This window comes from Pinus tabuliformis, chromosome 6 (genome assembly GCF_031772625.1).
Source record: "Pinus tabuliformis cultivar Carrire ecotype Pingquan chromosome 6, CPIR1, whole genome shotgun sequence".
Lineage (NCBI taxonomy): Eukaryota > Viridiplantae > Streptophyta > Pinopsida > Pinales > Pinaceae > Pinus > Pinus tabuliformis.
In genome coordinates, this window is record NC_142292.1 from 536,959,569 (window position 1) to 536,977,217 (window position 17,649).

At 38.6% G+C, this 17,649-nt stretch overlaps 1 pseudogene; it reads left to right on the forward strand.

Moving 5' to 3' along the window:
• Positions 1-1,146: 1,146 nt before the first annotated feature.
• The window catches only part of LOC149259653 (helicase-like transcription factor CHR28), a 142,853-nt pseudogene continuing 126,350 nt past the window's right edge, over positions 1,147-17,649 (forward strand).

Below are 17,649 nucleotides of genomic sequence, written 5' to 3' on the forward strand. Positions count from 1 at the left end.
AATATGTTTCCACCATTCATATTTTTCATAGTTGTTCTATAAGAGTTAGCCATCTTATCTTTAATCAAAATCATTAATCCATCAAGAGAGAGCCCTCTCAGGTTGAGGAGGCTAAGCCTCAACCTAAAGTAGGTTGAAATAGTTACTTAGAGTCAACCTGACCAGCAGCCTATCAAGATCTGATTTTGAGATAACAGGTCGCACAGGTTGCATAGGTCACACAGGTCACAAAGGTCGTGTAGGTCACACAAGTCGCAAAGGTCGCACAGGTCGTAAAGGTCGCATAGGTTGTAGGTTGCAAAGATCGCATAGGTCACATAGGTTTCATAGGTCGCAAATGTCTCATAGGTTGCAAAGGTCACAAAGGTAGAAAAGGTCGCATAAGTCACACAGGATGCATAGGTCGCACAGGTCACACTGGTCCCAAAGGTCGCATATGTTGCACAGGTAGCAAAGGTTGCATAGGTCAAGCAGGTTCCATAGGTCGCATAAGTATCACAAGTTTCATAGGTCGAACTAGTCGCAAAGGTTTCATAGGTCACACAGGTAGCAAAGGTCGCATAGGTCACATAGGTCACACAGGTTGCATAGGTCGCACAAGTCACAAATGTCGCACAAGTTGCAAATATCACACAGGTCACACAGGTCACACAAGTCACAATGGTCGCAAAGGTTGAAAAGGTCGTATAGGTCACATAGGTCGCACAGATCACAAGGTCATAAAGGTCACATAGGTCGCAAAGATCGCACAGGTCACACAGGTCGCACAAGTAACAAAGGTCGCATAGGTTGCACAGGTTGCAAAGTTCACACGGGTCGCAAAGGTCGCAAAGTTAGCATAGGTCACAAAGGTTGCAAAAATTGCACAGGTCACACAAGTCACAAAGTTCACATAGGTTGCAAAGGTCGCATATGTTTCATAGGTTTCACAGGTCGCAAAGGTCGCATAGGTCGCATAGATAACAGAGGTCGCAAAGGTTTCACAAGTTGCATAGGTCACATGGCTCACAAAGTTCGCACACTAACCCATATCAGGCTTTGTGACCCACGCGACCCCAAATGCACGACCTAAGACTATAAATATAGGCCTCGATAGGTCATTTACTTAGCACCTTTGCAAATGTTTAAAAACAACACAATGCAACAATGCCCAACATGTACAATGAGGATGAAAAGGAGCGTGAAAGGTGATATAAAAATGATAATCTAACCACTCAAGGAAAGAAACAATGGATTCCAAGACATGGAACGTATCTACGCATAGATTTGTGACCATGAAATTGCAAGAGATGTCAAGGATAAGACTTTTGGCTCGTTTTAATTGTGATATTTATATCTTATATTTCATCAAAGTACATTTTTTCTTGATGATTAATTTATGATTTTGTACATGTGTAGGATTGAAGTGGCGAAGGTAAGTCCCTATCATTTATGTAGACACTTGAGCCCAATTTGTTGCTAAAATGACCCAAGGGATCATTGTTGTGGAAATGCATCATGTTGGTCAACAACAGATATTGAATTCAAGCTAGCTCCAAGGCAAAAGGAAGGTAGAAATATATTGTCATCTTCTGCAATAGCATAGAAACATGTTTGTGAATATGAAAGGTCATGTGGAATACCAAAAGTCATAAAGTAGATGAAAAGTCATGAGGAAGTTCAAGTGTCAAGGGTAGGTCAAGAGTCACTCTCACCATATAAATATTACCTCATGCCTCATTTGTCATGGGAGACTTTTCGATAAGGACTATTTTGGAGATACATATATATATATTACTTGAGAGAATTGATGTCCTTCTAATTAATACAAAGGTTGATTGTACATCTTCACTATTGGATTCTTCAAATTTCTATGTGCTTGTGCCATGAGTGTTTTCTTCACTTGATGGATCAAATGTTCCTGAAAGTTATTTGATGTGCGGTCTCCTCACATGTTGTTTCATACTTCAAATATGGTTTTGCTATGTATGAATGGTATTTGTCTTACTAACTCTATACTCATGACGGTGAACTATTTCTTTTGGAATTAGTATAATCTATCTTGACTGCACAGTTATGTATGCTTATAAATGGTTGATTGTTGTGAACTGATTTGCAATCGTTAAGAATTATTTATCTAGTATACATAAGTCTTATCTAAAGTCCTGCTAATAGTAACTTTATATAAGGTTGTGTTGTTTACATTTTGGCTATTCATGGTATATATGGTACAGGATATTTGTCAATTATTCTCTTGTGTTTATTAAAGTTCATACATTTGATTAAGTTCATATCCCACCTCCGTCTGAAGCTAGCTCTACAAAACTGAACAGTAGTCGGGCCTACATACCGAGAGGGATCCCCAACACACATCGTGTAGGCTCTAGTTGGGAACCTACACAGGGGAGGTCCCCCTTGCTGTTGGTGGAGAATTCCAGCCCGTCAACACCTAGGTTAACATGAGTATTTGCATGTATCTCTGAACAGTTGCAAGTCACCTCATTTTGTTTGACTTATGTCCTAGGAGACCTAAGAGGGTTTTCTCTCCACAATCACTTGTGCATTAATTCCTACAACAGAATTGGCGACTCTGTTGGGGAATTCTCTTAATTCCCAGCTTTCACCTCCTAGTTCCAAAGTCTCTCTATTCTTCTTGATCTGAATTTTGATCACCCTATATGCTTCCTGACCTCTTCTACTTCTCACAGCTTCGGCTAAGACCCTATTAGAACCTTTTTGTACCCTAATCCTTTGTAACACACCCTACTAGTGTTCTCGAGAGAGCTATAATGCTACCTAGCTTCTGGGATAGATTGATAGACCTACAGCTAATTCTTTGCTTGTCCTTATAAGCTGCGTTATCGAACATGCTAGTGTCTATGAGTCACCATTGATAAAATGTACTCTTTCAATGTTAGTTGATAGGGTCCCAAGTAAAATTTTTATAGTTTCAAATAGAATTTTCAAATAAAATTTGATCATTGGTCAGTGTATATTTATTATTACTACTCCCTCCATTTTCAAAATCATAAAATTCCATCATGGTCATGTCATCAATGAGTCATATAGGAGCCATGTCATCACTATAGTCACCACCATGGGAGTAGTAATTAGGGTAAAAAGTGTTCAAAGAGATTTCAAAGGTACATTTACTCTACATGGAGATGTAAACTTGCATAATAAAGTTAAAAAGTTACAGTACACTACCACATTTCATCATTCCTTAAAAAGCATATGTGATATCATACCACTACCTAAGAAAAAATCGACTTTCCAAGCTATAAAGAGACCATCTAAGCATTAAAACACTTCATTTCATCTTCCTAGAGCTCTCCTCTACCATTGAGTATCACTTCAACCTTCAAAACTTTGATTTTTCCATCATCAAGCCCTTGCTAGCAAGCACGCTACGTTTCTTCCTAACATATTGTGCTTCTGGCCAACATGCTACGATTTTTAGTTTGGAGCTTAGAGGAAGCCACAAAAGGGATCAATCAGAAAATTACAAGTGCCAGAGACTCTCAACAAGTAAGTATAGCCTCTCATCAAACTTTCATTTAGATATTTCCTTCAACAAATGATTCCACCCTCTCCTATGGTATTTCGCTGCACTTTTGGTTTTCTTGGTGTTTGTTTCGCTTTAGAGATAAATACCCTAGTTTTCCTTCCCTAACAAACTTGTACACACTTCTTACACCTCCATTAACCATTTCCCTCACGTATCTCCTTCATTACCATCACTTTCCCCAAAAATCCTTGCCCATGCTGCGCTTTTGCTAAAATTCTAGGTTAGGACTGTGCTTTTGGTTTTTGTCCCCTCTTTCCCTCACTCATTTCAAGAAATTCCACTTCCCAAGTCTCCTCAAAATCTACCCCTACCACTTGGAATTTTCCTACAAATTTCCCTAATCCTTATCCCCTCCATTCCCTTCCCTAAACTAGTTGTTATTTTTCCCTTGTTTTCCCAATCTTACCCTACCCTCCCCTCCTATCAAGACTAGGGTTTTATCAAGCACGACCAACACTATGGCTAGTGAAAAGAAGAAGTATAACAAGGGGGTTCCCGTCTCTAGATCTGAGACATCCAATATGAAAGAGATCAATGCTTCATCATTCATCAAGAAATCATTTGAAGATGTTGGCTTCCTAGGGTTTTGTGAAAGAATACAAGAGGTGGGCTACCTTGCTAAGTTTCCATCCTCTTTGCAACCAATTTCAGGAGGGATAAGACTACAATAGTAGGGATTGACTTCATCATATCGGTAGGTACCGGTATCCCTAACCAAGGAAATATTTGGTTTAAAGGGATAGATTTGGACATTGAAAACTACAAGGTCTTCAAGAAACCGCACTATAAAGATGATCCCACACATAGTTTTCCTTTTAGACAGTTGCTGGATAGATATGCTCCATTGATGAAGATGATCATGAAATAATTTACATGTGAAGGGAGGTTTTCAAGGTTGTATCAGTATCACATAAGGTTGTTGATGCATTTCACTGCCATCAAACCATTAAACCTACCCCACTACTTATTCAGGAGCTTAGTCAAGATGACTGAGAAAGTACAAATCAAAGGGAAAGATCACCAAGAAAGTTTGTTTCATCATGGTTTGGTCAAATTCATTGTTCTTCATCAGCTTTCATAGGTTAATATGTCATGGGAGACATTCATGCAATCAATTGCCTTTATGCCTACCACTAGTCAACCTACCAGTCAAAGCACTCCATCAACACCATCAAGGCCACAGGAGGTTGGCTCATCCAACAAGTTTTCAGTTAGAAAGACACCTAGGGAAGAGATCACAAAGACCTACAAGAAGGGGAAAATATTGGTTTTTTCCCCTGAAATCACTAAAGAGGTGTCTACACCTAGAACTCTAACTAGGTCACAAACTAGACAATTGCCTAAGGAAACTATAGTTGAGCAAGTTCAAGGAGAAATGGAGCAGTCACCTAGGCATGCAACTGACTCACCCTTGTAGTGATATGAGGAGGAGATGCCTCATGAGCAAGAGATGTTGGACCATGGAGATAGATCAAATGCAGAAATTATCAAGGAGAAGCAAACACAAATACAAGAACTAAAAGATGATCTTGCCAAGGAAAACTACATGGTGGCCTTCTTGAAACAAGAAAATAGAATTTTGAAGGTGAGATTGATGCAACATAGTACCTCACAAGGCCCTCCATCATCTGGAAAGGGAAAGGACAAAGGTAAAACAATGATTGGTTTAGAAGAGCAGGTTGAAGACAAGGAGCCATCTCCTTCATCAGTACAAAAAGACCTTGTTGACCCTTTAGTTGCAAGCATTGGTAAGGATAGGGAATATTGTCTTGAGAAGGTCAATAAGCTCTTGGAGAAGCTCCTGAGAAAGTCAAACAGAGCTACAAATATTATGAAACCAGCTCAAGAAAAGATAGAAAAGATAGATCAATGCCTTAGAATTTAGCCTCTTCGAGGGGGCAACCTCCTTTACATTACATAAATGAACAATTCTTCGATGATACAAATGAAAAAACCTCCTTTCTATATATAGGAGTCTAAGGAGTCACAATATAACCCAGCCAACCTAACAATAATAATATAAAGCCACAAAAATAACAATAGAGGGATTCTATGGGGCACAATAATAACAATATGGGGGCAATAAGGGCACAACAATATTAATAAGGGGTATAACTACAATAGTAATGGGGTAATCACTAGTATTATAGGGACCCAACATGCCCCTCTCCTTCAAAAAAGTGTTGTCCTCAACGATTGAGTAGTTCTGGATACTTCTATGTAAAATTCTCATCCTCCCATGTGGAATCTTTAGCAGATAAGTTCTTCCACTTGATAAGATACTCCGAAATTGATCGATTTTGTAGCTGTCGAGTTCTTGTTTATGTGACTGCTTCCAGTTCCAATATAATTTTTCCTTCCTCATGAAGTTCTAGCAATATTGTTTGAACTGGGAGCTTGTCACCTATAACCTTCTTTAAACATGAAACATGGAAAACTAGGTGCAATCGAGAAGCTGCAGGAAGCTCCAATTTGTATGCCATAGTACCAATCTTTTGCAACACCTTGTACAGACCATAATACTTTGGTGATAATTTATTATCCTTCTTAGTTTTCTTGAGGGACATTTGCTTATATGGTTGTAGCCATAGGAATACCCAATCACCTACATCAAAACTTCTTTCACTGCGATGTTGATATGCCTGTTGTTTCATTCTATTCTGTGCCAACACGAGGTTATCCTTTAAGAGTTGGAGGACTTGTTGTTGATGATCGATGTGATGTTCCACTGCCTGAACCTTAGAATTTTCATCTTAAATATGATGTGATGGATGGTGGTTGATACCCATAAAGTGCCATAAATGGGGTCATATGGAAGGAAGTGTTATACCACCATTTAGCTAGAGGCAACCATTTGACCCATTGTGTCTGTTTATCAGATACAAAGCAACGAAGATATCCTTCCAAACATTTGTTTACTATCTCAGTTTGCCCATAAGATTGAGGATGATAAGATGAGCTATGAGCTAACTGAGTACCAAGACAAGAAAATAATTTTGTCCAAAAATTTCCAGTGAAAATGGGATCTTTGTCACTTACAATAATCTTTGGGTTTCCATGTAGCTTTTGAATTGTTTCCATAAATGCAGTAGAAACTGTACTGGCCTTAAATGGATGTGATAATGCACAAAAGTGTGCATACTTGGTAAGTCTTTCAACTACCACCATGATGACACTCTTTCCCTCAGACTTGGGTAAACCTGTGATAAAATCCATTGAAACCTCCTCCCAACGTTGGCTTGGAATGGATAAAGGTTGTAATAGACCCGGTGTCTTAATTGTTTCAACTTTATTTTGTTGGCAAACCAAACATTCCACCACAAACTTTTGAATATCTGATTTAAGGCCATCCCAAAAAAATTCCTTCTTAACCCTGTGGTAAGTTTTTAAAAATCTTGAGTGCCCTCCTAAGGGAGAAGTGTGCAATTCCATAAGAATCTTTTGTTTTAGCTGGGAATTCTTACAGAGGTATAAGCAATCTTTGTACCATAACGAATCATTTTGCCAAATGTATTAGACGTACTGGAATCTTGTTGTAACTTTTGAATAAGTGCCCACACTTCTTCGTCATTCTTCCATTCCTCCCTTGCTTCGTTTATCCAATCTGGTTGGATAATAGAAATGGCCCACAACAATGCTTCTACATCCTCATCCTTTCTTGAGAGTGCATTTGCCACCACATCTTTCTTCCCTGTTTTGTAGATGATTTCAAAGTCATAACCCAACATCTTTGTGACCCACTTTTGTTGCTCTTCAGAGGATAATCTTTGTTCTAAAAAGTACTTTTGTTGCTCTTCAGAGGATAGTCTTTGTTCTAAAAAGTATTTAAGGCTATCATGATCCGTTTTTACCTTGAAGTGTCTTCCCATTAGGTAGGGTCCCCATTTCTTAAGTGCATGGAGTATTGCCAACATTTCCTTCTCATAAATAGATTTTCTTAAAAACTTTCCCTTGATTGGACGACTTTCAAAAGAAATGGGTCTTTCATCTTGCATTAGAACAACACCAATTCCATTTCCTCAAGCATCAAATTCCACAATAAAGGGTTTTGTGAAGTCCGGTGTAGCTAAGACCGGTGCTTGACAGATTGCCTCTTTAAGATGTTCAAAGGCCTTTGTTGCTTTTGGAGTCCATGAAAATGCATCTTTCTTCAATAATGTTGTTATAGGTGCTACTATTCTCCCATAATTCTTAACAAACTTGCGATAATACCCTGTCAAGCCGAGAAATCCTTGCAGATGCTTTATGGATGTGGGAATTTTCCATTCCTTAATGGCTTTAATTTTACTAGGGTCTACCTTAACTCCTTCATGAGATACAATATGACCCAGGTATTCCACCTCCTGGACTCCAAAAACAAATTTGGATCTTTTTGCATATAATTGTTTCTCCTCCAATAGTTGTAGCACCCTGTCAACATGTTCAACATGATCCTTCCAAGAATTGTTGTAGATTAGTATATCATCAAAAAATACTAACACAAATTTTCTAAGGAATGGTTTGAAAATTGAATTCATCAAACCTTGAAATGTTGAAGGTGCATTGGTAAGGCCAAAAGGCATGACCAAAAATTCATAATGACCCTCCTGAGTTCTAAATGTTGTTTTCGGTATGTCTTCAGTCTTCATTCTGATTTGATGATATCCTGAACGAAGATCCAACTTGGTGAAGTAAATTGATCCATGCAATTCATCCAGTAATTCATCAGTGATAGGAATGGGGAACTTATCTTTAATAGTGAGCTTGTTGAGCTCCCTATAATCCGGAAATATGCGCCATGATCCATCCTTCTTGTGCACCAATACTACTGAAGCAGAGAAAGAACTTTGACTCGGTTGAATTATACCAGCCTCTAGCATTTTTGCAACCATACGTTCAATTTCACTCTTTTGGACATAGGGATATCTGTACGGCATGATGTTTGGAGGAACACTTCCTGGAATCAGATGAATAGCATGATCATGATCACGCATAGGTGGGAGACCATTGGGAGTCTCAAATACCTTGGAATGATTGTCCAGAACCTTTTGGAGATCTGGAGAAATAGATGATTCCGATGTGGAAACATCTAGCAAACATAATTGTGCAATTACACCTCTTTGTTCCTTTTTTAAAAGCTTTGTCATACCATTCGAGCCGATTATCTTTCCTGGTTTCCCTACAATACCCCTTAATTCAAGTTCCTTTCCTTCCATAGAAAATTTGATGAAAAGTTCTTGAAAATTAAAAGCTATTGTACCCAAGGATTGTAGCCATTAGACTCCTAGTACAACATTAGCACCTCCCATTGGAATGGAAAGCATTGGGCTAGTCAATACATATTCTCCCATGGATAGCTTGATATTATGGCACTTTCTAGAGCAATTTATTGTTCCCCCATTTGCAATCATCACTTGACACTCTGGTGCTGGATATAGGAAGCAATTCAATTCTTTTGCTACCTTACAATGAATAAAATTGTGGGTGCTTCCTGAATCAATCAACACTATTACCTTTTTCTTCTTGATTTGTCCTTCTATCTTGATGGTTTGAGGAGTGGTAATTCCCGCCAATGCATTACAAGATATGGTCAGATTTATTTGTTCTTCATCTAGGCTTTGTTCCTGGAGTATATCCTCTTCTTTTGACCTTTCTTGCTCCTTTTCTTCTTCCTCTTCACAATCTATGTAGAATAATTTCTTCTCAGCACACTTATGACCTTTAGTGTATTTTCTATCACAACTGTAACAACTTATAGGTTGTGGAAGACTAGGGGCAACAACACTTCCATCTTTATAGTTGTGAGTGGTATGCTTCCTGGTTGCCATAATTTTGCTTTCCATTTTTCTTGCTAACCTGAATGCCTTCTCTAATGAATCAGGTTCCCAAAGGCTAACATCATGTTGGATATTATCCTTTAAAGACCCTATGAACACATCAATCCTATGCTCCTCTGGAATATCTTTTACCCTTATGTTCAATTTTTGGAACTCATCAATGTGCTCCATTATTGAACCCTTTTGTTTGAGACTTATCAATTGGCTAAAAAAAGTGTTGCTTTTTGTATCCTCATAATGTGCTATCAATTATTCTGTAAAAATTTCCCAAGTGATAAATTGTTTACGAGAGCAAAGCCATTGATACCATACAAACTGATTTGGTTCCAAATATAAAGTTGCCATACGTACCTTTTGTGTGTTTTGCACATTATTGAGATCAAAAAATTACTCCATCTGTAATATCTATGTTGCAGGATCCTTGCCATCAAACTTCCTCATATCAAGTTTTGGAATATGGTGGGTCTTCGATCCAACATTAGAGTCTATGGAATCATGATTAACATTTCTTTTGTTCGCATCATGAGTTTCCTTTACAACCTTTTCACCATTAGTAAGTATTTCTTGTAGAAAATTTGTCAAATCTGTCTTCAAATCTGCCATGTTTGTCTTCAAATCTGCTGTGTCTATCTTCAAATCTATCTTTGAATCATCCATCTTAGCTTCCATGCCCTTTATCTTATATTCCACGCCATTTATCTTAGCTTCTGTTAGCTTTTGTGAGCGTGACATTTGTTGTACTTATTCCTGTAATTTGATATATCATGTAGCCTTTCTTCCTCTTCTTCATGAGTCATGCTAGCGATTTCAGGTTCCTTACTAGGTGTTTGGATTTTCTTTCGACGGGGCATCAGTTACCAATAATAATGCTTTACTATGCCCTTTGAATTCCTTCAAACCAATCTTACGCAAAATTTTAAAAAAAAACTACACACCTTTTTTCACTTCGTAGAACCCTGATATTGAATCTGATGTATCTCTGTAATTTCGGATCATCCAGTTCTGAAATTATGATCTATAGTAGCCTTCTGCATCCTCTTTCCAATGCCACTAGTATGATCCAAATTGGATTCTCCAAGGAAGAGTTATACAAAATCTCCCATAGCGACCTGCTTATAGACTAGTCCAGTAGAGCCAACTTGTACAACGTGCCATGAATCACTGTTTGAACCTTTGGCTCTGAAAAAATATATACAAGAAACTACAGTCCGTCCTCTTTCTGCACCTTCTTCTGAAATTTCTAACTGATGCTCAAAAAGAAAGTTATGACGATTTTCCCTAGGTCACCTGTTTGGAATGTAATTTAGGAGTCTGCAAGAAGACCAACTTCCTCAGATCATATCTCCGCAAATATAGAGCGAAAAGTTTTGAAATTCTGACCCGAGATTCAGTGCGATGTCTTCTAAAATGGGTTTTTTTTTAGCTTCTGAAACATCGCAGAAAAAAAGTTATAGCGAAAATGCCATGATGACCTGTTGGGAGCAGCGAAACCCTAGAATCCAAGGCTCTGATACCAAATGTTATGAAACCAACTCAAGAAAAGATAGAAAAGATAGATCAACGCCTTAGAATTCAGCCTCTTCGAGGGGGAAACATCCTTTACATTACATAAATGAACAATTCTTCGATGATACAAATGACAAAACCTCCTTTCTATATATAGGATTCTAAGGAGTCACAATATAACCCAGCCGACCTAACAATAATAATATAAAGCCACAAAAATAACAATAGAGGGATTCTATGGGGCACAGTAATAACAATATGGGGGCAATAGGGGCACAACAATATTAATAAGGGGTATAACTACAATAGTAATGGGGTAATCACTAGTATTATAGGGACCCAACAACAAACCTTTAGATACATATGGCTAGACATTACTACACCAGGAATTGGATTTCCAAAATTAGGGTTAGAAGCATGAAAAAGAGACTTAAGAAAACCCTAATCAAGCTAAAGAAGAGGGATAAATTGGATTTTCTTGCTGATTCATATCTAGTTGTCTAGGCCATCACTGAGAGATGCTAAGAATGAAGTTTCAACAAATTTTGAGAAGTTTTGGTCAATTTTTGGATTTTTGGTTAATTCTGGCAATTTAGTTGAATAGAGGCACAGTGTGGCCACGCTGCGCTTCTTCTCAGGGCACCCAAATGACAATTGGCTTACATGGATGGATATCCCTTGACCCCCACATCACATATATGCACTTTCTTTTCCATGTCAGCTCACAATTTTGGAGAAAAAGTCAATAAATAGGTCATTTTTCATGTTTCTGCCTCCTTTTTGGACCCCACATTGTGCTTCTAGAGTAGCCTTGGGAGATTTGATTTTTAGGTGTCATGGAGGTGGATTTTTGCAGGATTAAAGGTTCAATAGTCTTCTAGACATCCTAGTCTATGTACACCAACCCTCAGTTCAGCTTGAAGATGCACAAAAGTGATAAAAAAGGGCTCTACAAAGGCATGCCACACTTTTATTAACCCACGATGTGCTTCTGACAGGCACGCTGCGTTTATGTCAGAAAGTCAAAATTTGAAGTTTTCTAAGGAAATGTCACCTTCACATGATGTGATATTTCTTTCTAGGTGTTTTTATGATGTAATTGAATGTCATAATGATGGTTAAAGTCATCTCATCTAAATTTCATGGTCATAAATGCTTGTAATGTCAACTAAGTCAGTTTTAGTCTTAACAAGGAGTTGGTTCTAACCTCCCTATGTTTTTGGTATGGTTGGAGACATTCATGTAAACAATTCCTATGATGTTGGATTTGGCTTCTGAGAGGGGGGAATGTAGTTTTTCATCAATATGTAGCATGATCGAAGTAAAATGAAGGGTTGGACATTTGAGAGTCAGAAGCTTGGAGCTAGTGTAAACCATACTTTTGCAGGAATAATGTAGGTAGTTTCATCTATTATGTTGGGATTCTTGTGTTATGGTTAGTGATAGTGTTTTTTCTCAGTTTTATCATCATTTTGAATATTTATTTCTCTTTTCTACCATATGTATGCTTTCATGTGATCATCTCATGAGTTTTTAAGCAAATTTCATAGTTTTATGCTCTGTTTTGATGAGATATTCATGTTTATGTTTCATTTATTCTGATAAATGAATTCATAAGTTTATGTTCATTTTGATCCTCTCCTATTTCACCCTATACCACAATGACAACTCAAATATGTCACTGATCGTACCTACCTTGACCCATTGTATCTCTGCAACTAATCTTGTGAAACCCTGGCCTAGTTCCTAGACCTATGATCTTGATCCAACAAACCATAGTGAGTTGAATTGGTAGCCTAAGATCTACATATTCTCTCGTCACTTCCATTAACCGTGAGATTGTTTTTTAGAGATCCCTCTCTGATTTGGTAGGGCTAGCTACCAAGTAAAAATCTAGTCTAAGGTTACCTCCTCGATCTCCTTTTTCGGCCTTTGGACACTGAGGAGTTCTAACATAACCAATATCTTGACATCCACCCAGTCATGTGGATTCTTGGGTTGACAGGTTGCCTGTGGTATGTCCTTGGGATCTGCAACTATCAGATTTTTTTGGTTGGTTGCTTTCATGGTCATTTTACTTTTGAAGAATAGCTGAGTTGCATTTAATTTTTAGAAAAAGGAAAATGAAAAAAATTCTTTAGCTCTCTCTTTTTGTTGGATTTGTTCTATTATATTGGGTTAGTTGTAACAGAATTATATGTCTGCATTTATTTGCATGTATTTGGATTGCATTCAGATGTGTAATTTCTAAAGTGATGTATAGATACTCTCTCCCTGTAAGAACTCTTTTTCATTGAATGGGAATATAAAAGAATTTTTTGCATGGTTTGATTGAAAGTCTCACTGAAATCCATACGTCAACACCTGCTACAGAGAAATTAATCAAGTTCACATAAAATAAATCGCTTAATAAAAGTAATCAGCAACTCTCTTATTAGCATACACATAGATTAGTTTAAGCTAATATCTTGGGCTAGGTTGTGGTGAGTAAACTACCCAATATTTCAAAACTGAGACTAGTGTCATTAATGAGACTAAAATCCTTCTGCACTCATATCATCCAGGACCACTCCACTTACAAAGAAATTAAGCACAAGAAAACATCTGAGTGTGAGTGAAGGTAGTCTGCCTTTGATTGAATTTCTGGTAGGTATTCTGTTTATTAGGGATCCCCTCAGGGATATTGGAGCTAAGTTGGGGACTCATGTGTCCTTCCCATACTGTATATTTTCCATGATTATGACCCGCCCCAGTGGTGTCTATGATTTGGGGTAACCTTAGTGGGCAGACTTTTTAGGGATGAAGACAAGGTGACTGGGGTGGGCTACCCTAGTACCTAAATAGATGAACCTACTCAGTCTTTGGTTTTTTGGGAGGTTCCTTGTCTTCATGAGAGTACTTGGCCCCTTCTTACTGAGGTTTAGGTGCAGCTCAAGAGTAATCATAACTATACATTTGGTTGGCTCTCCCTTTTATCCAATGTGATACTAGGTTTCATCTCTAGCTAGTGGTGGTTGTCAGATAGAGTTATGTTCCCTAGCTACTTGTTGATTTCCTTTAGAGTATTTGTTTATTTTTAGGTGTTGGCTTGCTAACACTGAGACTATAACAAATATCACATTTATTTTTTTTGTAAAATATATCTTTCACTGTGGCCACATTCGGCCCTCATCATCTATCTGGGTGATAGCGATATCTTCATCCACTGACTCTAGAGGACCTATCGAGCATCGATGAATTAGATTCTCCTTCATTAGGAGATTAGTCTCTAGTGTCTAACATTGAATCACATAACACTTCCCAAGAGACCTTGTTTCCTGATGACTTCTTTAATGAAGGTGTTGTACCTCATTATAATCCTCCTCTCATTGATCCTCTTGGACCTATTTTAGTTCAAGTAATACCTGTACTTTCCATTTCTTTATTAGTTCCCACATCCAATATTACTATTGTGACTAGTGGGTCATGGTATTTTGTGGACATTTTTTCTCCACCATCACTTCCACCGCCTATTGTCATTTTGAAACCATTGATGGTAAACTTTTTATTTAGACTATGCCTATTCAAGGAAACCTAGTTACACCTGCTGTGAGTGGAGTTCAATATCTCCTCGCCTATAGCCTTTTTGTGTCAGCCCCTAGACCACCAACTATTTCTCCTAGTAGGATTGTTAACATGGCTGCCTTCAACAATCCTTTTGGTTGGAACCCATTGTTAAGTTCTAACCCCCAGGCTCAGATGCCTAGGGGAAATATTTCCAATGTACATATACCTTGTCAAGGGCATTCCTCTTCCCCTACCACTTATAGGACAATGTGGTTCTTCATTGATCAAATTTCTTCCTCCAAGTGGACACTATGTCGGTGTTAGTCATGCATCTAATGCATACTATGTGGCCAACAATATCCCTCAGCCTAGTCCTGCTGCATCCATTTGGGCACCCCCTCATCAAACATTATTGACCCAAGGGGGGAACTTCTATTCTGGGGGCAACCAACATTTCTCCACCCAGTCTAATATTTCATATGGCCCTCCACCTTATATGACCACACTGCCACATCCAGGAAGTTATTATCTGATGCATACCTTGTATCATGTTGGAAACAACTTGATGGGTGGACTTTATGGTCCTTCAAGTCATCCTCCACCACCTTGGTCGGATTTGAAAGAAACTACATGTTCACCTTTCTTGGAAATTCTAGACATCTTAGATATTTATAAATTGACCAATGACCCCATCAATCACATCTTACTCTTGCCTCCAATCCCACATAAGATACCCACAAACATTCTGGAATTTGAAGGGAAACAAGGGGATGACCCGGCTACGCATGTCACCACTTATCATTTATGGTGTGTATCAAACTCCATGGTTAATGATAGTATCCGGATCAAAATATTCCCTTGTACCCTTACTGGAAATGTTTCCACGTGGTACATCACATAACCACATGCTTTAGTCAATACCTTTGGTGCCCTGGAAATGGAATTTCTAAAGCACTTCCAGCTTCCTAACCACTATGAAACCAAAACGAAAATCCTTACTACTTTACGCCAAGACACCTCCACCCACATCTCCGATCACATCCATGAATGGAGATGTAGGTGGAGGCTTGTCAAATCCCCCATTCTGAATTACCTCATAGCAAACTGGTTCTGTAAGTCTCTTCTCCCCCCCATTGCCAAGGATATTTCCATGGCTGGTGTGGTTACGAAATACCAATATATTCATCATGCCCAGCATATAGATTTGATACATTCGCAATCTAGAATTCTTTATGATTTTCTCCCCAATGCCCCTCAAACTTCCATTTATCTTGCTACTCATCAACCCAGTGCACATGTTGATGGTATCGTTGACGCTACCCCCAAGGCTGTTGTAAAACAACAGAGTGGAAAAGTTGCCTAGTTATATGTCATTGTTGATACTTCTCCTACTACCCAATCTGCTACTCCTCCAACCGTTGTGATCATATCTGTGCAGTCTACACAAAAACCTAGTGATAAGAACAAGAAGAATAAGAAAAATACCTCTCCTTTTGGGGAGTAGCCTACTAGCTAGAACAATCCCAATAAGAAATTTGTTGCTAAATCTGAAAAAGGGAAGGAAACAACTATCAAGTTCCCTTGCAAGACCTGTGTTGAGGACCATATGACCTATAAATTTCCTTGTCTTCAAGAATACATGGACCTTACAAAGAAGGACACCAGTTAGACCCTTGTAGTCCTCAACAACCCATGACCTACTCAACAACATAAAATCCATGTATCAAATCCACCACAACCCCCGCAAGCGAACAATGAGGTTCACATCCACCTCCTTTGGTGAAGGATCGTCAACTATTTACAGATTTGAAATGGTTGATCGACAAATGCGACCCAAGAGTTATGGAAATTTAGTCGTTAATGCTTTGGACACTACCTTGATTTCTAATCAAAACCACCTAACAATCTACATATCAAAAGGCATGTCACTAACCTTATGATTCGACACCCCAAAGGGACACTTCATCACACGATAGACAATCATTCAACATGTGCTACCCAAAACTATAGTATTGTAGAAATATTTTGCGCAACCACCATCTGCTATGTCTACCTTTGAAGTATTACAAACTTGTCCAGCACAATGGAAAGCTTTCCTTTTTCCCATTGGTGGAATTGACCCTCAGGACTCCAGTCTAGTGATTTTCGACATGGAAAAGAGTAATCATCGCCTCTCCCATCAGCTTGTATTTCAAGTGCAGGTCATGGCGAAAGGAAAATTTATCCATCGAACTGTCATTAATGAAGGTGCTTCGACCTACGTAATGTCTATTTCCTATTGGCTCACCTTGGGTTCTCCCACTCTTTCACTGCCATCGAATTCCCTCAAAGATTTTTATGGTCACTTTAATCTCAAAAGGATACCTTTCTAGCTACCCCAGCACCTTGAGTGGGAAAATTGTAACGGTGGATATTGAAATCATAGATCGCAATATCGACTATAATCTTCTTTTGGGCCAAAGTTGGACTTATGTTATGCCTGCCATTGTTTCTTCTATCTTCCGACTCATCCTCTTCCCTTCGGATGGGAAAATAGTCACAGTAGATCAATTATCCTTCTATACCTAAAATTACTCCCCGTTACCTAGTGGCAAGGTGCCCTTAGTGGGTGGCACATCTAACTCTTATATCAGTGTTAGTACCAATCTTCTTAAGGGTTCCTCTATTTTAGGTTGTTTTCCTCTCTGTTATAGACATATTTGGGCACATCAACCCCAACTCATATTTCGATGTATTAGGGTTCATCAACCCCAAAAATAATTGTTTTATGCCCTAAAGGAACTAAGTCATATGAATGCCTCATTCCCTCAAAAGTTCCATCTCCAAAATTATCCAGAAAGTGCCTAAAATGAATCATTGTTGAAAGCCCTATGTTAGGGCGAGATGCATCTCAGGTACTGCACTGTCAAAGTGAGATGCATCGCAGTTTAGCCCTCTAGTAGGTGCGTTGGGCGAGGTAGGACAAAATTCCAGGAGTGTTTGATGAGTCAGTTGCTCATGGAAGCATCTAGAAGCTTCTCTTGTGCCACTTGTGTCTCTGAATTCACCCAAGGATGACCAAAGGGAACTAGGAAACCATCTCCAATTCCCCTCTTTCATGGAACCAATTCCTAAAAATAGAATGGCATTCATCATCCCCATTGATGACTCAACCTCCTTCAATCATCTATAAAAGGATCTCTCATCCAAGAGATCAGAAGGCTGAAATATTCTGAGTTGTAAGGAAGTGCTGCT